The following is a 22375-nucleotide window of genomic DNA, read 5'->3' as shown; positions in this document are numbered from 1 at the left end:
TGGAAATATCTCCTAAGCCTACACAATTTAGGAGACATTTACAATTCCCCACACAAAGTTCTTAGGCACGTGCGCACTTTAGAAAAGGACACGCTGTGCCATTTCTAGCTGGGGTCATGCCGTGACTGGCGGCTACCGCGTGCATGCGCGAGAGCGAAGTCATGCAACTCTGGCCAGTCACAGAGCCGGAGTTCGCGGCCCCGGAAGGAAGAGGGCTGAAGATGGCCGCTCCCAACCAGCTGGAACATCGCAGGCTTTGGTTTCAAGTAAGTGACACATAATGGGCTATTATGCGATGTAGAATAGCCCATTATGCTTTACCTTTGCAGGGAAACAGAGGAAGTAAAACCTGTCAGGGTTTACTTCCCTTTTAACCACTTGTGGACTGCCTGAAATGTACTGCAGATGGGCAGACTGTATAGGCAAAGCGGCATACTGGTATGTTTTTAGGTTTGGGGCATGAGGGAGAAGAAATGCTGAAATACTAGTACCAGCGTGCCATAGCTTTGTAAATATACATCACCTCTAATGTTGGTGTTTGTGGTGGATATGTTAAATATGGACAAATGACATATCTATACTCAGATCTGTTTACAAGAAGATCATGTGAAAACACATTACCAAGGAGGCATGGGAGATGTACAAGCACCACTGATGGACAGCAATGTTACACACAGTGACACAGTGAGCAGACAGACACAGCCCAATCTAGTCTATTGGCAGTTGGATGGAACCTGTCCATTTGCATGAGACTGTCCTCTGATCAGTGGATGGGGACAGATCCCCATCCATCATGTTTTTGGTGACCTGGATCGGAATTGATGCCAGCCGCCAGGACATACGCTGCTCTATAGAGTGCTACTGATGGTCCAATTTTGTCCGCTTGAAAAAATGACAGACGAACCCTATCAGTCCGGTTCTGTGAAAGGGGCCCTAGTGTGCATACCCCTATAAGCCCAATATAAATAAAAACAAAATCCTAAATACGTCACATTAAAAAGTACATCAATGAATGATATCCACATTACAAATCAAGCTTATGTGCATATAATACCAAGAATTAGCCAAAAAAGTTAATAGGAAAAGAGGTAAATAAAAAAATAAAATAAAAAGATTCAGTTTTTGGACTTGTTATACATACATACTGTACATTTTATTTCCTATATGAACTATAAAGAAATATGCAGTATTATTTTGTATAAGATTATTTGTGTCCTGTATTCAGACATCTGTATTCTCATGAGATTTTATATACTATATATAATTTTTTTTTTTTTAACGCATATAAACACATCCTTTAACCACTTCCATACCGGGCCTATTCTGCTATTCTGGCACACCTCTCCTACATGTAAAAACAAAGCATCATATTTTTACTAGAAAATTACCTTATTTAATCGGCGTATAACACGCATTTTCCCCCCAAAATCAGGGGTAAATCGAGGGTGCGTGTTATACGCCGATCCCCGCTGTTTGTCACACTTTCTGCCACTTCCGGGTATTTTCGGCCATTCTCGGCTGCACTCAGCGGCTTTCGGAAAGCAGAGAACCGCCAAAAATACCCGAAAGCCGATGAGAACGGCCAAGAACTACCGAGCGCCGCCGACATACACAGGAAATCTGCTCTGTATCTCGGCGGCGCCATTTTTAAACAGCAAACAGAAGGACAAGGCTGCAATGCAAGGCAGCAAATGACACCAACAAGGCTGCATCGAAGGGCATTTAAATGTAAGTTTTTTTTTCCTTAAACTTTCCTTCTAAAATTTCTCTTTTAAATTCCCTCCTAAACTTGGGGTACGCCAATAAATACAGTACTCAGAACCATCTAACAATTTTTTTTATTAGACACCCTAAGGAATAAAACGCCAGTCGTTGCAACTTTTTATCCCACGTGGTATTTGCGCAACAATTTTTCAAATGCGTTTTTTTTTTTTTTGGGGGGGGGGGGGGGGGGGGACAGTAAAGTTAGCCCAATTTTTTTTTATAAGGTGAAAAGTAAACGTTACACCGAGTAAATAGATAGCCAACATGTCACGCTTTAAAATTTTGCACACTCAAGGAATGTTCTCAGTTTAGACTTAGAGGAAATCTAGTGATAGAATTGTTGCTCGTACTCTAGGGCACGCTGCGGGCGACGCCTCATATGTGTGGTTTGAATGGCTTTAACTTACGTGGGTGGGACGGCGTTTTAAAAAACAAAAGTAAGAATTCTTCCTCCAGGTCCCCAATGGCATGGGACAGCCCGGAGAAGCAGAACTGCCACTATGATCATTCTTATTTATGGTGCACAGAACAGGCGGCTGAAAACGAGGATATATGAATGACGCCTGTAGCTGCAGGCATGATTCCGATATTCCCACTGAAAGTCAAGGACATCATGACGGCCTTAAGCTGGAAGTGGTTAAAGTGGAACTTCACTCCCTGAATCAACATGGATGCTTTTTAATCCGTGTGCTGCTAGGATTAGTAAATAGATATGAAGGTATATCATTTACTTGTTTTAAACTTTTTTGTCTCCCCCATTTGTTCAGTTACTTCCTTGTCTCTAGCCTAGGCAAATGATGTCATAGTCTTCAGGAGTGGAGGAGGGGTTTTCTCAGCTAAGCGCGCCCTCCTGTAAGCATGCCTGAGCTAAGGGCAGATGGGTTCAACAAAGTAAAAGCTACATGAATCATTTGCCCTTATTCAAGATGGCCACGGCCAGAATTGCTAGGAGGAGGTTTTCAAAGTGATTTCTCAGCAAAATAAAACATGGGAGACACTGATAGATGGGGGAGCTTGCTTTGAATATTAAAAATTAATCAAATAGCATTTTTTGTTTTTTTGTGCTCAGATGCCGTGTAGTTTTGCTTTAACCACTTGATCTCCAAAGGATGCCGCCACCCCATGACCAGGCCATTTTCTGCGATACGGTACTGCATTACTTTAACTGAAAAATTGTGTGGTCGTGCAACGCTGTACCCAAATATAATAAATATTTTTTTAGTGTTTGGGCTATAAACAAAATAAGACTAAAACAACAATTTTTTTTATTTTCTGCTATATATAATTTTTTATTTTTTATCCTGCTACATATACACAAAAGTTATAGCATCTACAAACTATAGGATATATAATGAAATCTTTTATTTTTTATACCAGTTATGATGGCAATGAGCGACTTATAGCAGGAGTGTGATATTGCAGCGGACAAATTGAACATCTGACACTTTGGGAACCAGTGACACTTACACAGTAATCAGTGCTAAAAATATGCTCCGTCACTGTACTGACACTGGCTGGGAAGGGGTTAAACATCAGGGGTGATCAAAGGGTTAAACGTGTGCCTAGCCAGTGTTTTTTACTAGGGGATCTGATGGATCACATCCCCGCTGTCAGAATGGACCTCTGCATTGTTTACATAGGCCAAGCTCTGTCCTGTGTGTTTTTCTAACGATCGGTGGGGGCTGGCAAACATCCAATGGCTGGCACCCACCCATCTGCGTCTGCTGCGACTAATCACAGCAGAAGTGGCCCGCACCCTAGGCAGAAGTGCAGGATCACACACGATTCTGCACAGAATGGCCACCCAGAAGCAGTAAATCTGCTATGGGGTGGTTGTTAAGTGGATAATTTAGACCTCTACACTCAGTATGGTTTACAATGTGATCATGGGCTAAAACTTGACTGCAGACTTTAGAGACAGATGAACCTCTGGCATAACTGTACCACTGATGGCCAGCTATGCTACAGTGCGTGAAACAAGAGGAGTGAGACTAACAAGGCAGAATGACTAGGAGTATTATATAGATATATAGATTAGAAAGCCAATGTCCGATTCAACCCACAGACATGGGGGGGGGGGGCAGAATTATGGAGGTAGTGACCCCTTCAGCCTCATCAATCTATCCCAATGGGTGTCTTGTCTCCGGTAGATATTTTGGGCATCACAGTGGCGAAGTTGTTAGCACTTCCGCCTAGCAGTACTTGGTTCAAAACCCAACCACAGCACTACATGTCTGGAGTTTGCATACTCTCGTGTTGCCTGCACGAGTTTCCTGCGGGTACTCCAAAGACACGCTGGTAGATTAATTGGCTCCTTTCTAAATTGGCCCTAGTATAAATGTGAGTCAGGGACCTTAGATTGTAAGCTCCTTGAGAGCAGAGACTGATGTGGATGTGAATATGAAAATATAATTATTTTTTTTCCTCTATACAATAAGCGATAATGGACTTACAAATATAAATGCACCTCTGCATAGTTTACACATGTATACTCAGATCTGTTTACAATGGCATCACATGCCAAAAAACTTTAGTTGGTATGCCAACGCCTTAAGGAGTTCCCTTCACTGGAACTAAGGGGCCAAGCCCAACCCCTGAAAAACAACCCCTCACCATAATCCCCCCTCCACCAAATGATTTGGACCAGTGCACACAGCAAAGTCCATAAAGACATGGATGAGCGTGTTTGGGGTGGAGGAACCTGACTGGCCTGCACAGAGTCCTGACCTCAACACATTTGGGATGAATTAGAGCAGAGACTGTGAGCCAGGCCTTCTCATCCAACACCAGTGCCTGACCTCACAAATGTGCCTCTGGAAGAATGATCAAACATTCCCATAGACACACTCCTAAACCTTGTGGACAGCCTTCCCAGAAGAGTTGAAGCCATTATAGTGGCAAAGGGTTGGCCAACTCAATACTGAACCCTACGGACAGATTGGGATGCCATTAAAGATCATGTGCGTGTAAAGGCGGGTGCCCCAATACTTTTGGTAATATAGTGTATTTAACGTTCACATATCTACACTCATATCGGTTTACAAAATGAGATCAAGTACAAAAACTTTACTGAAGACCTCAGACAGATATACCCCTGGGGTACACAGAGCTCTGATGTCTGATGGCCAACTATGTTACAGAGAGTGAAGCATGAGTAGTGAGACTGGGGGGGGGGGGGTAGAATTATGACAAGCTATTAGGGTAGTGACCCTTGTAGCCTCATCAATCCATCCTAATGTGTGATTTGTAAAATCTATGGGTTTCCTCCGAGTATTTCCTCCCACACTCCAAGGACATGCAGGCAGTGTAATTGGCTCCTGTCTAATCCATCCCCAGTATGTTTATGTATGGATGCGAGTTAGGGATCTTAAATTGTAAACTCCTTGAAGGTAGGGACTGATGTGAATGTACACTGTAAACGTAAAGTGCTGCGTAAATTGATAGCGCTATATAAGTACCTGTAATAAATAAAATCGAAGAGAAGATAAGAGTACATATAAATATAAAACACACCTCTGGATAGGTTACACTACTACACTCGTGTTTACAATGAGATTGCATGCTGAAACTTTACCTGAGACACGTACCCCTGGGGTACACCGACCTCTGAAGGCTAGCTATGATACAAAGTAAAAGGAAGTAAACAACTTCTGCTGACATGTACCTACAATAAGGATAACCTCTATAGTGTATATAGCTAGTGTAAAAATTTAACATGTACCGTTTAGGAGATATTTACATTGAACAGCGGCGCATGAGTGGTAGTGATGTCATTGCGGCTCCGGTCAATCTCAATGCTGGAGATCGCAAACCCAGGAACAGCTGCGTTCTAAGGTAAGCATTTCATAACGAGCTAGTATGTGTTGCATACTAGCTCAATACGCCTTTGTCTTAGACTGGCCATACAGTTTAATTTCGAAAGAATTTTCTTTTGAAAAACAGAAGATTTGTGCGTTTTGTGATCCGATGATGCCACTAGTGATTTCCAAATGTGGCCAACCAAGCCTTCAATTTCACTTCCTGTTGCCACAGAAAATAATTTTCACGGCTGGGAATCTTTTCTTTCCGGGAATTCTGTTTTCTTGCACATGCGTATTTCTTTTTCGATTACGTTTCTCGCATCAGTGATTAGAAAATCGTTAATTTTCCAAAAAATTTCCAACATGTCCAATTACTCAAATTCGAAGGCCTTATGAAAATCGGCTATTGCTGCAGCCCACTAATGGTGCGAAATACGAACGAAAACACTTAGATAAGATTTTCTAAAGAAAATTATTTCGACATTCGACCTGTGTATGGCCTGCCTTACAGGGGTCCCCCCCCTCCCCCAGAGTTTACAATAGGGCTGAAACAACCAATAGATTATGAAATTACATACTATTTTCATAATCGATTAATCGCCAGTAACATAATGGGGTTAAAAAAAAAACTGAGCCATTTATAGTACAAAAAAAAAAAAGCAAATAATCGCTACTGTAAATATTACTCACTGTTCTACAGTAAAAAAATTAACCCCTTATAGTAGTAATTGTCTACTTTATACTACTATAAAATGACTAATTATGTTACTAAACACCTTAGACCTGGTTCACATCTCTTGTGTTTATTGGTGCTTTTTGCAGAAATACACTACAGTTCGTTTACATGGTTTCCTATGGGACACGTTCACATCTGAAAGGGTCAGGGTCTTTTAACGCAAAATGGTGCTTTGTTGGTTCAATATACTTCAATGAAGAAGCTGCAGAAAAGCATGTAATGCATTTTTGCAGCAATTTGTGTTTTTTAATCTGCCCAAAAAAAATGCAAATTGCAGTAAAATCGTGTGTGCAAAAATCAAAAACGCACAGCAAAAAGCACTGCAGAAACAGATCAAAAGCAAACTGCATAGGTGTGTACCGAGCCTTGTGCTGACCACATGGATCAATTTTCAGATGAGAATATTCTGACGAAAAATCTTTGTACATTCGCTGAATGAAAGAATTTTGTTTGAAATTTTCACTTGTTTTTAACATTCGGTTTTTAAAATGAATAATTTCTGAACGAAAACCACATCCACTGTCTGAAAGTTTTCCCATCACTGTGGTTAAAAATGAACGTCAATTTGACACACTTTTTTTTTTTATAAAGGTTATTAACCGATCAAAACAATCGGCAAACTAATCGATTATGAAAATAATCGTTAGTTGCAGCCCTAGTTTACAACCTCTTGAAGCAGGAGACATGAAACTCTAAGCCCTCGTACACAGGGTCGGAGATTCCGTCGGAATGTGTCTTATCGGACCGTTATGTCGGATAATCCGACTGTGTGTGGTATGCATCGGACTGTTTCCGTCGGAATATCAGTCGGACCCAATTTTCCAACTTGTTTGAAATATTTTCCGACAAACTGGTCCGGTCGGACATACTCCGATCATGTGTAGAGAATTTTGATCGGACCAAGTGCCACGCATGCTCAGATCAAATTCCTACATCAAAGCTATTGGCTACTAGCCTGAACGTAGTCCCATCGTAACAAAATTACGTCATCACGTTCTGAAAGATCGGATTTTCCGACAACTTGGTCCGACCGTGTGTATGCAACAGTTTCGGACACAATCCGTCTGACAAAATTCAATGGATTTGGTTGGCATAACGTCCGACCGTGTGTACAAGGGCTAAAAGGAGGTAGAATTATGACTAGTGGGTTATAAAGCCTCATGCACACTGCTACTGTTATTTTCACGTTTTTTGTGAGTTTGGGCGTTCTTTTACCAGCCTTTAAATGCCCCTGCATGTTATCCTATGTGTCTATGCGGATGTGGATGTTTTAGCAGTTTATGGGCTGTTGTCTGGATGCCCTAAAATCGTGGTCAAGAGCAGTTCTTCTGACCACACACACACACAAAAAAAATAAAATTGAAATACGCACATAAATGCTAGGCACATTTAGCACTTCAGCATTTATTTCAGTGGCCAGAATAAATTAAAATTCTAGCCAATGAAATAAACTTCCCAAAAAAATGAAGCTGAGGTGAGTTTAAAACGCGGATTTTCTCCTGAAAGCCATGTGCACGAGGCCTAAGAGTGGTGATCCTTCCACTCATCAATCCATCCCAATGTGTGACTTAATATCACATAATATGGTCTGTCCGGCGATCTGTGTTTATATATCATATAAACCTATAAAATCAGGGGAGATAAGAGTACAAAGCAATATAAAAAACCACATCCCTGGATAGGTTACCCTTCTACACTCAGATGTGTTTACAATGAGATCATATGCTGAAAACATGACTGGAGACTTCAGAGACAGGAGGTACCCCTGGGGTACACATACCACGGGCGGCCAGGAATGCTACCTGGACTGAAGCAGCGGGAGTGAGACTCTAGAAGTGGGCAGAACTATGATGACTAGTAGTGACCCTTGCAGCCTCATCAGTCTATCCCAATGGGCGAATTGAATCACATAATATAGAAACCTATAAGAGGCACATAATAAAGGAATAGAAGAGATGAGAGTACATAGGAGCACATCTGTGGACAGCCGACATTTATACACTCATATGTGTTTACAACGAGATTATGTGCCAAAACTTTACTGGAGACTTCAGAGACGGAAGTACCCCAGGGGTACATAGAGCACTGGTGGCAGGGTATATTAAAAAGGAATGAATTAAGAGTAAAGCCCCATACACACTATCAGTTTTTCCTTCAGATTTACCAAAACCATGTAGTGTAAGGGCCTGCCTGATTACATACACATTGAAACTCCTGAGGTTTGACCTCATATTATATGGTTTTGGTAAATCTGAAGGGAAAACTCAGCACAAAAACTGGTAGTGTGTATGGGGCTTAAGACCCTAGGGCAGTGATGGCGAGCCTTGGCACTCCAGATGTTTTAGAACTACATTTCCCATGATGCTCATCTGCACTGCAGAGTGCATGAGCATCATGGGAAATGTAGTTCTAAAACTTCTGGGGTGCCAAGGTTCACCATCACTGCCATAGGAAGACTGAATGATGACTGGGGTGACACGTGCCAAAACTTTACCTGAGACATCAGAGATGTACCCCTGGGGTACACAGGCTACTGATTGCCAGCTATTTTACAGAGACTGCAGCAGGAGGAGTGAGACTCTAGAAAGACAGAATGATGGCTGGCTGGGGTGGTTACACGTGTACACTCATATGTTTACAATGAAATTGTGTCTTGAAACTTGACTGGAGGCTTCAGAGACAGAGGTACCCCAGGGGTACATGTACCATTAATGCCGGGTACGTTACTGGGACTGACACAGGAGAAGTGAGACTCGATGAAAACAGACTTATGATTGAGGTGACACTTCCACACTCAGATCAGTTTACAATAAGATTGTGTGCTAAAAACGTAACCCGAGATGTACCCCTGGGGTACACAGGGCACCGATAGACAGCTATGTTAGAGTGCAGCAGGAGGATTGAGACCACGTCCCGCGGTGTCATCAAAAACATGTGAAATAAAATAGGCATAAAATGTGCACAGGGTGTACACATGATCCTCCACCAGAGAGGAAGACCTGCCCTGATCCCCCTGGGGTCCAAGGGTTCTGACAGGGACTGGGGTACTCACTGGCCCACCCCTTTCTTTGGGAGGCCTGCCCCAAGTAATGGGTGAGGTGACACTTCTACATTCACATCTGTTTATAATGAGACCACGTGCTAAAACTTTACCCGAGACCCAAGAGACGTACCCCTGGAGTGCACAGGCCACTGGTGACCAGCGGTGTTATGGAGAGTGCAGCAGGAGGAGCGAGACTCTAGGAAGGCTTTATGATGGCGGAGATGGGCGAGACTTGTACACTCAGATCTGTTTACCTGAGACATGAGACCTCTGGTGACCAGGATTAGTGAGACTCTAGGAAGACCACATGATGACGAAAGGTGACACTTCTACACTCACATCTGTTTATAATGAGACCACATGCTAAAACTTTCCTTGAGACCCAAGAGACGTACCCCTGGGGTACACAGGCCGCTGGTGACCAGCGGTGTTATAGAGAGTGCAACGGGATTAGTGAGACTCTAGGAAGGCTGAATGATGGGTGAGACATGTACACTCAGATCTATTTACAATTAGATGACATGCGAAAACTTTCCTGGAGACATGAGGGGTGCACCCCTGGGGTACACAGGCCACTGATGGCCAGCAGTGTTATGGAGAGTGCAGCAGGAGGAGTGAGACTGTACGGAGACATAATGATGAGGAGTAGGGGGGGGGGTGTGTTATGATGTGGATCCTCCTTAGATTGGGGTGATGGGACCTCCATAGATAGAATGTAGGATAGAATAGACAGAGAGGAGAGAGTGGAGTGTTCCATGTACACATAAGGGGGGGGGGGGGGTGAGGAAGGGGGAAGGGCAGTGGTCTGTGCCCACCCCACACACAGGGTGATGATGGAGGAAGGAGGAGGAGGGGGGACCTGGATTACCTTGGAGCTCTGGATAGGGATTAGAGATGGTGGTGCCGGGGCTCTCCCTTGCCTCTGGCAGGCTCAGCTCACAGTGTAGGCCTCAGTCGGCACAGCGCGTCTCCCCCAGCAGCTTTGGTTTCCTGCGAAGCCCGGGCTAATCCTCCTCGGCAATCCCTGACAATAGGAGTGACATTCCCTCAGCGGCCTGAGTCTTGGTCTGTCCCCGGGAGACAGTGAGGCATCGGAGGATGGGAGGGGGGCGGTGTGAGTCTGTGTGCGGCTCGCTTAGCGGTGTGTGCCCCCTTCTAGTCAGCTTCCTCTCTATTGTCAATATCAGTGCTGGGCTGAGTCCATGGCACACACACATACAGAACACAAACTCAACCTAACCTGACCGCTCGCCGGACGCGCCCACCTCTGCGCTGACGAACGGGCAGGTTCAAAAAGGAGGAGCGCGCTGATTGGCTGCGGCGCGCAGCGCTGGAGAGGCGAGGGCCCCGAACCTAGCAGGGTAGTGTGAGCGCGCAGAACGCTGGGATTGGTCGCTGAGGGAAATACCCGTATGGACTAAAGGAGGGGGGAAGGGCGGGAAAGGGCTCCCCCCAGCTGTTGTGCGGGGACGGGGTGTTTTCACCGGCGGGGTGGGGAGGTGTACAGTGTGCCGGGACTTAAGTGAGGAGCAACCTGTAATGTGTCTGAGGTGAACCGAGCATGTGGGGAGCGGCGTGTGACAAGGGCAGCTGTTGCTCATAGCAACCAATCAGGTTTCAGTTTTCGAATAGCAGAAGGCAGCTGATTGGTTGCTGGGTGGCACAGCTCCACTATTGCCCTAGTTTACACACCTTTTAGGCTGGAAGACTACAAGTTGCAGCGTGCCCAGGTGACCATTTGTTTACAGTGGGGAGGGCCACGTGGGGGCTTTTGCACACAGAAGCCTAAAAACACTACATTTGTGAGCATTATATATATATATATATATATATATAAAATGTTTCTGTTCTAAACGCAGCCCATTGTTTTTAATAGGCCTGTACACACAGATGTGCAAACCTGCACTGTGTATAGGTCAGGCTCCGTTTGCGTTGTGAATCGTAGCAAAACGCGGGATGCATTTGCAATGCCATTATTTCTTAGTGGCACCCCAAACGTGGTGCGATTTTCCCGAAATTGTTGTGAGACACGTGTCACCCAAATGCAGTTCTGGAACTTTTTTTGTCACAAGACGATTGCGGCAGAATTACGCCAGGTTTTTGGGTGCCATTAGGAAATAATGGCATTGCAGACAGGCCCCGCGTTTTGTGGCAATTCCACCCGCGGTTCAAATCACCCATGTATGAACGGAGCCTTAGTTAAAAAAAAAAAAAAATCTGCTTTATGGGTCAGTAGTATTACGTGCGTATGCTCATATAGGCTGCAGTCACAGCTTGGCAATTTGAATCGCAGGCAAATTGGTGCAATTCTGTCTGCAATTTCAAACCACTGGTGAAAGGACAAATCGCACAACGCGATTTTCAGATGCCATTCATGTTAGTGGCACCTAAAAATGTGGTGCGGCTTCTGCCTCGATAAATCGCAGCAAACTGCATCACGTGAAGCTTGTCACCCAGAAAAAGTTCTGGGGGTGCTTTTTGGGCGACAGGCTTCTCATGATGCCATTGCAGTGCGATTTATTGCTGCAGAAAAGCACCGCGTTCTTAGGTGTCCTTCAGGGTAAAAAACCTACCTTGGCTTGAACACAGTACTGATGTATGAATACCAGATATTCCTGGCATAAAAACCCCAAGGATAGGCTGCATATTACACATGCGTAAAAAATTATTTACGTATTAACCGATTGCTGACCGTATACTATATATATATATATATATATATACACACACACACACACAACGGCAAGGCAGCTCTTCTGTGCAGAATCGTGTACCTGGTCTGGAGCGTGCACGCGACCTGCTGTGATCAGACACAGGCACAACGGCAGTCTGCCTATGTAAACATAGCAGATCGCCGTTATGTGAGAAGGGAAGGTTGTGATCCTGTGTTCATACAAAGCAGGAACACGGATCTCTGCCTTCCCATAGTGCAAGCACCTCCCCCACAGTTAGTAAGTAATCCCTAGGCCAGTGATGCTGAACCTTGGCAACCCCAGATGTTTTAGAACTACATTTCCCATGATGCTCATGCACCCTTCAGTGTAGCTGAGCATCATGAGAAATGTAGTTCCAAAACATCTGGGGTGCCAAGGTTCACCATCACTGCCCTAGGCACACATTTAACCCTTTGATTGTCCCTGATGTTAACCCCTTCCCAGCCAGCGTCACTAGTACAGCGACAGTGCATGTTTTTAGCACTGATTACTGTATTAGTGTCATTGGTCCCCAAAAGGTGTCACTTTGTGTCCGATTTGTCCACCACAATGTCGTAGTCCTGTTATAAGTCACTGATCACCACCGTTACTAGTAAAAAAAAAAAAAAAAAAATTCCATAAATATATCCCATAATTTGTAGACGCTATAACTTTTGCAGAAACCATTCAATATACGCTTATTGGGATTTTTTTTTACCAAAACGATGTAGCAGAATACATATTGGCCTAAATTGATGGAAATTAGATTTTTTTCCCATTTTATTGTTGAATATTGCATAAAGTAGCACAAAGTAAAAAATTTTTTTGTTTTTTTTTTCCAAAATAGTATTTTTGCTTATAGTGCAAAAAATAAAAACCACTGAGGTGATCAAATACCACCAAAAGAAAGCTCTATTTGTGGGGAAAAAAAACATACATTTTATTTGTGTACAGCGTTGCATGACTGCGCAATTGTCAGTTAAAGTAACGCAGTGCCGTATCACAAAAAATGGCAAAGTCAGGAAGGGGAGTAAACCTGGAGGGCAAGTGGTTAAAATGAATGGCATCTGAAATTTGCATTGTGCGACTTGACATTTTACCAGAGCGTTTTGAAATCGAGCCAAAATCGCGGCAATTCTGATTGCGCTTCAAAAGGCCCAGCGGTAAATGCCGCCATACATGCATACGCCATACTCCCTTGATTTAAAAAAAAAAACAAAACAACATTTTTACGCATACGCACATGTACTATACAGCCCATCCTTGTGGTTTTTATGCCATGAATATCTGATATTCATACATCAGTACTGTGTTCAAGTCAAGGTAGGTTTTTTTTTTTTACCCTGAAGGAGAAGTACAACCAAAGCTTGTTTGGCTGTACTTACTTCTGTGGATCACAGGGGTGCAGTTCGTTCTTCACCCCTGTGACCCGTTTTATAATAATAAAAAAATGACAATCTTTCCCATAGTTTGTAGACGCTGTAACTTTTGCACAAACCAATCAATATACGCTTATTGCGATTTTTTTTTTTTTTTTTTTTTACCAAAAAAAAAACGAGAAGAATATATATTGGCCTAAACTGATGAAGAAATTTGATTTTTAAAAACATTTTTGGGATATTTATTATAGCAACAAGTGTATATAACACAAAAAATAATGACCGCAGAGGTGATCAAATAGCACCAAAAGAAAGCTCTATTTGTGGGGGAAAAAATAAGTGATTTTAACTGGTTGCTGACCGCCGGCCGTCAAATAATGGCCAGGCGGCGCACCTATTGTGGCGGGAGGCCGTCATATGACGGCCTCCCGTTTTAAACAGGGAATGCGCGTGCATCCCTGTTCCTTCGGTGGCGGCGTGTCACTGAGACACCGCTCGCCACCGAGGGGGGTGAACAGCCATTGGGCATGGCTGTTTACCACGTGATCGGCCGCGATGATGTCACGGCCGATCACAGATGGTTACACCCCCACTGTGCACGGCGCATGCACGTCCGTAGCTTCGTGTTCCCGGGAACACTGCTCATCACCGATTCTGGTAAACAGCCATTGGCTGGCTGTTTACCCACATGATCGGCTGTGATCCTTTCACAGCCAATCACTAAATGTAAACAAACCGCGGTAACGAGATGTTACCGGGTTCTCCTCCTCACACACCGATCGTGTGTGAGGAGGAGAATGCAGTAACATCTCGTTACAGCTTACAGTACACACAAATCACACTGATTGCCCCCCCCCCCAATAAAGAGGACCTGTCACCACCCATAATAGTACCTGTCACAGTCCATCAGAGTATCCGAGTACCTGTCACAGCCCATCAGAGTACCCGAGTACCTGTCACAGCCCATCAGAGTACCCGAGTACCTGTCACAGCCCATCAGAGTACCCGAGTACCTGTCACAGCCCATCAGAGTACCCGTCATAGTCCATCCGAGTACCTGTCACAGCCCATCAGAGTACCCGAGTACCTGTCACAGCCCAACAGAATACCGAGTACCTGTCACAGTCCATCCGAGTACCTGTCACAGTCCATCCGAGTACCTGTCACAGTCCATCTGAGTACCTGTCACAGTCCATCCGAGTACCTGTCCCAGTCCATCTGAGTACCCGAGTACCTCTCCCAGTCCATCTGAGTACCCGAGTACCTGTCCCAATTCATCTGAGTACCTGAATACCTGTCACAGTTCATCTGAGTATCCGAGTACCTGTCACAGTCCACATGAGTACCTATCCCCGCCCTTCAGAGTACCCAAATACCAGGCCATCAGAGAACCTGTAACAGCCCATCAGAGTGCCTGAGTACCTGTCACAGCCCATCAGAGTACCTGTCAGTCCATCCGAGTACCCGTCGCAGTCCATCTGAGTACCCGAGTACCTCTCCCAGTCCATCTGAGTACCCGAGTACCTGTCCCAATTCATCTGAGTACCTGAATACCTGTCACAGTTCATCGGAGTATCCGAGTACCTGTCACAGTCCACATGAGTACCTATCCCCGCCCTTCAGAGTACCCAAATACCAGGCCATCAGAGAACCTGTAACAGCCCATCAGAGTGCCTGAGTACCTGTCACAGCCCATCAGAGTACCTGTCAGTCCATCCGAGTACCCGTCGCAGTCCATCTGAGTAACCGAGTACCTGTCACAGCCCATCAGAGTACCGAGTACCTGTCACAGCCCATCAGAGTACCCGAGTACCTGTCACAGTCCATCCGAGGACCTGTCCCAGCCCATCAGAGTACCCAAGTACCTGTCCCAGTCCATCTGAGTACCCGAGTACCTGTCACAGTTTATTTGAGTACCCGAGTACCTGTCCCAGTCCATCTGAGTACCTGAATACCTGTCAAAGTTCATCTGAGTACCTATCACCGCCCTTCAGAGCACCCAAATACCAGTCACCAGGCCATCAGAGTACCCGAGTACCTGTCACCAGGCCATCAGAGTACCTGAGTACCTGTCATCAGACCATCAGAGTACTCAAGTACCTGTCACCAGCCCATCAGAGTACCAGAGTACCTATCTGCAGCCCATCAGAGTACCCGAGTACCTATTTGCAGCCCATGCCTCATGGAATATACGTTGGGGTGTTTGCTTTCCAAAATGGGGTAATTTTACTGTCCTGGTGCTCCAGGACCTTCAAAAGTGGGATAGGTAGGAATGAAATGACGTGTCATTTATGCTCCTAGAACGCCTGAAGGTACTACTTCAATGTTCGGCCTCTGTATGTGGCCAGGCTGTGGAAAAGTCTTACACATGTGGTATCGCCATACTCGGGAGGAGTAGCAGAATGTGTTTTGGGGTGTAATTTTTGCTATATACATGCTATGTGTTAGAAATATCTTATAAATTGACAACTTTGTGTAAAAAAAAAAAAAAATGTGGTTTCATTTTCTCATATCGTCTTCCAGGACAGCCTCTGAGATATAGGGCTCCTCCCTCCGGGACAGGAAACACGTCAACCCAATCAGATAAAAAGGTGGTCCTCCAGGCCCTCCTCAGTTTTTGTTTCCTGCCGGATGGGAAGGAGCACGTCGGAACTACTAGGGGAGCTCCTTTTTTCAGGGGGTGTCCTGGGGGAGCACCTGGTGGACCTTGCTCATAGCACCCCTCGGTCCGATGAGAGGGTAGCTATCAGTCCCTGCTGCCATGTTCCGAGAGAACGGGACCCCGATGTGCGGCAATCTCCTCACTATCTCGCTAACCGCTCATACCTGGCCGGTCGGATGGCGGGCAAGAGACGTTCGGATCCACTGGCTGGCGTTCGGGTACGACATAGAGCGGTGTGGTCGTAGGAACGAATGGTGTGAGTGGGCGGAGTTTTTGCGTTCCAGCGTTCGGGAAGTGCGAGAGACGCACTTCGGCCGGAATCGCGTCATCAGGGGGCGCCGGGTGACCTGTTCCAGTTCTCAGGGTGCGGCGATGTGGCTGCAGGGCTGTCTGGAGCGGTGTAAAAGCTCAGAGAGACTGAGTGAATACAGGAACCATGGAGGGCACCGTGGTGCAGGTGGACTCCGGTTCAGCAGACTCCAGCACCTCCCAGGTAGGCTTGGTGAGGGCAGACCAGGACTTACACTGAGGGGGTTGAGGGGTCACTTTGACCGTAGTACCCTCCCGGGGTGAGGAACCTGCTGGTGAGGGGGGCACTTCCTAGGCAGACCCTAGAAGCACAGTGGTGTGGGTCAGGGGTGGTATTCTAATGGGACCCTGTTTTTCTTCTCTTTTAGGTCAAACAGGATAGAGCCCAGATACCTTTGCCCAGAAGGAAATGTGCCGTGTGTGGGGCTAAGTTAGGCACCGGCTGGGAGAAGCCGCTTTGCCCGGACTGTGTCAGTAGCCTTGTTAAGGAGGACTCGGTTGCAGCTTGTCACAAGGTCTTGACATCTGTAAAGGATGAGATTGCATCCACTTTCCAGTCGTTTAAGAGCATGATGGATAGAATGCAGGGTCCTTCTGTCTCCTTACCCAGGGCCGTGAGCATGCCTTCCTTGTCTGAGCCAAGTCAGGAGGAAGAGGGGGATAAGGAGAGGGTACCAAGGTCGCTAGCTTCCTCTCGGACGGAGTCTACTTCTGAGTCAGAGGGGGAGGAAGTGTCCTCTAGGGCGTCCAGATACAAGTTATCTTTGGACGACTTAGGTGACCTTCTTAAAGCAATATATGACACGCTGGAAATCAGGGAAGAACAGGTCCAACTTTCAAAGCACGACTTGATGTATCAGAGGTCAAGTGTATTGAAAGACAGGGTATTCCCCGTTCATAAATAGCTGATTGAGGAGATTCTGCTGGAGTGGGAGCAGCCGGAAAAGAGGCCGTTTTTTTCAAGTAGCCTTAAACGGAGGTTCCCTTTTGAGACGGGTGCGCTGCATCCCTGGAACAAGGTTCCCAAGCTTGATGCCCCCTTGGCTAAAGTCGCTAAGAAGACGGATTTGGCCTTTGATGACATGGGTTCACTCAGGGACCCGATGGATAAGAGGGGAGACGTACTGCTTAGGAGGGCTTGGGATGCCTCTTCGATTGGGCTTAAACCAGCCCTAGCAGCCAGCTATATTTCAGCGGGCACTTCCAGGCAACAACTGAAGTCCTTCCCGTTACTGTTCAAGGCAGTGGGGTTTTTGGCCGACGCCTCCACGGAGTCAGTCAAATTAGCCGCTAGGTCTACTGTGTTAGTGAATGCAGCCAGAAGGGCCATATGGCTTAAGACCTGGACGGGGGATGCAGCTTCAAAATTAAAGCTGTGTGGATTACCTTTTTCAGGGGACCACTTGTTCGGGCCTGGCCTGCAAGAGGCGTTAGTGTGCACGCAGGATAAGAAGAAAGCTTTCCCAGAGAAGAAAAGGAAGGCTGAAGGAAAGCGTTTTTTTCAAGGCTCTAGGCAGCAGAACCTGCAGGAAAGGGAGGTTCGCCCCAAAAAACATTGGTCGGGTCACAAGGGGAGGGGCAGAGGGGGAATCTTATTCAATCCTCCTCAACCCTCCTCTAAAACCCAGTGACTCCTGTGTACCGGTGGGGGGAAGGCTGGGGAAGTTCCTCCCACAATGGGTCGCTTCAACCGAAAGTCCGTTCATACGGAACGTAATAAGGAACGGCTACAAGTTGGAGTTTGGTTCAGTTCCCCTCCCGAATTTTCAGGTAACCAGGTTACCAAGGGACCAAGAGAAGGCAAATCTCTGGGTCTTCTTCTGGGAGACCTGGTAGACCAAGAGGTATTGGTACAGGTACCCCAGGAGGAACGAAGCTTGGGTGTTTACTCCCATGTCTTCGTGGTAAAGAAGCCTTCGGGGAAATTCAGGTTGATCCTGAATCTCCGCCCCTTGAACAGGTTCATAAAATACAAACGGTTCCAGATGGAGTCAATCTTTCCGGTAACCAAGTTTCTGTTTCGGGGGTTGTCACATGGCCACGGTGGACCTCAGGGATGCATATTTACACATCCCGATTCATCTGGAGTCCCAGAGGTTTCTCAGGTTAGCAGTCCAGATGAGCACAGGAGTGGTATACCTCCAGTTCCGAGCTCTTCCTTTCGGGCTCTCGGCCTCACCAAGGATCTTTACAAAGGTACTGGCAGAGGCTCTGGCCCTGTTAAGGCTCAGGGCTATAACAGTGATTCCATATTTGGACGATCTACTGTTTATAGCTCAGTCGGCCCAACAGCTGGAGAAAGACGTGCAGGAGGCATTGGTTTTCCTGCATTCACTGGGGTGGCTGATCAACCAGGAAAAATCCCAGTTGACCCCCTCACAGGAGGTCCTGTATCTAGGGTACAGGATCTCTTCGGTGGAAATGAGGGTGTTTCTTCCGGCGGAGAAGATCAGGAAGTTAGAGCAGGCGGTAGCCCAGCTTCAATCAGGTCGGGAAGCCAAGATCAGAGAGGTTATGAGAGTCCTTGGGCTGATGACATCCTGTTTTCCAGCGATGGCTTGGGCAAGGCATCATCAGTGCCCGTTACAGAGTCTTATGCTCCATTATTGGGACGGCAAGGAGCAGAGCCTGGATCAGGTTATGCCCCTATCCTCCGCCGTCAGGAGATCCTTGTGGTGGTGGCGGGCCCAGGTCAACCTGGACAAGGGTCTTCCCTGGTCCCGACAGGCCGCGGTGGTGGTCACAACCGATGCCAGTGCGTTTGGTTGGGGTGCCCACCTAGAGGGCGCCTTAGCCCAGGGGACCTGGTCAAAAATAGAGGCAGGTCATTCCTCAAACCAGAAGGAGCTTCTGACGATTTTGAAAGCGATAGAAGCCTTCCAGTCCCAGATACAGGGCCAGGATCTGCAGGTTCGGTCAGACAATGTAGCAGCAGTAGCTTATCTGAACAAGCAGGGGGGAACCAGAAGCCTCGCGTTGCAGGCTATTGTAGACAGAATCTTTTGTTGGGCCGAGAAGAACTTGTCCTCGATATCAGCGATTCATCTGAAGGGCGCTCAGAATTCGCTGGCCGATTTTCTCAGTCGGCAGAAGGTAGGCCAGGACGAGTGGTCCCTCAACAGGGAGGTGTTCGAGGAGATTGTGTCATGCTGGGGACGGCCAGAGATAGACCTATTTGCAGCAGAAGGCAACAGGAAAGTGACACAGTTTTTTTCCATTCACCCGCAGGACCAGGCCAGGGGGATAGACGCCTTTGCCAATCCTTGGCAATTCGGTCTGTGTTATGCCTTCCCTCCTGTAAGGATGGTTGCGGAGGTTCTGTAGAAGTTCTTAACAGAAGCTAACGGACCTCATCTTAGTGGCTCCTTTTTAACCATGGAGACCCTGGTTTTCCAGTCTGAAGAGGTTGGCCGTTCACCCTCCCCTGTTACTTCCGGTCAGGGAGGATTTGGTTTCCCAGGGGTCCATTCTGCTTCCTCAGATAGAGACACTCAAGCTTGCGGCCTGGTATCTGAGGAACAGCTCTTAAGATCGCAGGGTTCAGGTGGCGGCCTTAAGTGTTTTCCTTCAGTCCTCTCTCCAGCAGAATCCTTTTGTCAAGAACTTCTTCAAAGCTCTGGCTAGATCCAGGCCTGTGAAGATGAAGACCTGTCCTACCTGGGATTTGTCCTTGGTCCTTAGGTCTTTGACCCGAGATCCCTTCAAACCCTTAGAGAAGGCATCCCTTAAATGTATAGTACTGGAGACAGTTTTTTTGATAGCGATCACCTCAGCCAGAAGGGTGCGTGATCTGCAAGCTCTCTCGATCAGGGAGCCGTTTTTGTTAATTTTAGAGGACAGGGTAGTGCTTAGGACTGACCCTAGTTTTCTCCCTGAGGTTGTGTCTACTTTTCATAGGACACAGGACATTGTTTTGCCAACATTTTTTTCAACCCCAGACAGGGATGAGGTGGGATCTTTGAGTTTGTTAGATGTCAAAAGAAGCCTTTTTAGTTTTTCTGGAAGCCACTAGGGACTTCAGGAAGTCAGATTCACTTTTTGTTAATTTTTCGGGCGCCCGCAAGGGCTGCAAGGTGTCCAAATCGTCTATCGCCAGGTGGATAAGAATGGCGATAGTTAAAGCCTATGAGTTAGAGGGGAAGCAGGCTCCCTTAGTTAAGGCACACTCTACCAGGGCGGTTTCTGTTTCATGGGCAGAGAGGGCTGGAGCCTCTCCGGAGGAGATCTGCAAGGCAGCAACTTGGTCCAGCTACTCTTCTTTTGCAAGGCATTACCGTCTGGATTTATTGTCTGATAAGGAACAGACTTTTGGACGTAAGGTCCTCCAGGCAGTGGTCCCACCCTGACAAGGTGAGTTCCTTGTTTATCATCTCAGAGGCTGTCCTGGAAGACGATATGAGAAAACCGGAGTTAGACTTACCGGTAACTCTTTTTCTAGGCGTCTTCCAGGACAGCCTGGTTTCCCACCCAAAGTTGTTTAGATTGACTAGTGGTGAGAATGTGAGTACTAACGTGGTTGTTAGTGTGTTATGTCTTTCAGAGCCTTCCGGCGGTTCTTGGAGTAAAACTGAGGAGGGCCTGGAGGACCACCCTTTTTATCTGATTGGGTTGACGTGTTTCCTGTCCCGAAAGGGAGGGGCCCTATATCTCAAAGGCTGTCCTGGAAGACTCCTAGAAAAAGAGTTACCGGTAAGTCTAACTCAGTTTTTTTCCCACATTTTCCAAAAACTTCTGGAAAAAAATGAACCGTTCAAAAGACTTATTATGCCTCACAGATTATACGTTGGGGTATTTGCTTTCCAAAATGGGGTCATTTTATGGGCAATTCCATTGTCCTGGTACTCCAGGGCCTTCAAAAGTGTAATGAAATGAGATGTGTCATTTTTGCTCGTAGAACGTCTGAAAGTGCCACTTCAATGTTGGTGCTCTGCATGTGGCCAGGCTGTGTAAAAGTCTCACACATGTGGTATCGCCGTACTCGAGAAGAGTAGCAGAATGTATTTTGGGGTGTAATTTGTTGTATGCATATGCTGTGTGTGAGAAATAACCTGATAATATGACAATTTTGTAAAAAAAATAATAAAAAATCTTCATTTTGCAAAGAATTGTGGAAAAAAAATGACAACTTAAAAAAACTCACCATGCTACTTAATACCTTGGAATGTCTACTTTCTAAAAAGGATCTTTTGGGGGGGGTATTTGTACTTTCCTGACTTGGTAGTGTCTCAAGAAATGAGATACACATGATGTACTGAAGGCCTGATCAGATGTGATCAGAATTTTCAGTGATTGGCACCATAGTTTGTAGACTGTATAACGTTCACAAAGACCAAATAATATACACTAATGTGGGTTATTTTTACCAAAGATATGTAGCAGTATAAATTTTGGACAAAATTTATGAAGATAAATTACTAATTAGCAAAATTTTATGACAGAAACGAAGAAAAAGGCATTTTTTCACAAAATGTTCGTTTTTTTTTATTTATAGCGCAAAAAATTAAAAACCCACTAGTGGATAAATACCACTAAAAGTGTTGCATGACTGAGTAATTGTCATTTAAACTGTAAGAGCGCTGAAAGCTGAAAATTGTTCTGGTCAGGAAGTGCCCTGTATTGAGGTGGTTAAAGCCATTTTTTTTTCTTTTAAATAACCAAAATGTTATACATATCTGCTCTGTTTTGCACAGAACAGTCCCGATCTTCCTTTTCTTGGGTTCTGGTTCCTCCATCCTGCCAAGTGCAACAAGCAGATTGCTCTGGCAAGCAGGCACGGTCCCAATCCATTCACACATTGAGCCTTGGCCTGGCCCTGCCCCTCCATGTCCTGATTGGCTCACTGGCTGTGATTGACAGCAGTGACAGCCAATGGCCAATCAGGAGTGCGAGTCCCCGGAGAAGAAAGAGTCTCATGAACATCGCTGGATCCAGAGGGGTCTCAGGTAAGTATTAGAGGGGGCTGCTGCACGCAGAAGGTTTTTTACCTAAA

At 46.0% G+C, this 22375-nt stretch overlaps 1 protein-coding gene across 3 annotated transcripts in view; it reads right to left on the bottom strand.

Annotated features, from left to right (window-relative positions):
• The window catches only part of PPP2R5E (protein phosphatase 2 regulatory subunit B'epsilon), a 203081-nt gene extending 192452 nt beyond the window's left edge, over positions 1 to 10629 (bottom strand). The window contains exon 1 of one of the 3 annotated variants that reach the window (XM_077464362.1): positions 10212 to 10629. The gene's annotated coding sequence lies outside the window, so the exon portion shown is untranslated. The remainder of the gene's footprint in view (positions 1 to 10211) is intronic. The other 2 variants (XM_077464361.1, XM_077464360.1) reach the window with 2 other exon arrangements.
• Positions 10630 to 22375: the final 11746 nt, after the last annotated feature.

This window comes from Lithobates pipiens, unplaced genomic scaffold (genome assembly GCF_037356315.1).
Source record: "Lithobates pipiens isolate NorthernLeopardFrog02 unplaced genomic scaffold, aLitPip1_a1.2 Scaffold_30, whole genome shotgun sequence".
In the NCBI taxonomy this organism is placed as follows: Eukaryota; Metazoa; Chordata; class Amphibia; order Anura; family Ranidae; genus Lithobates; species Lithobates pipiens.
Note: the sequence above shows the minus strand (reverse complement) of the source record. Positions and strands in the feature narration are given on the sequence as shown.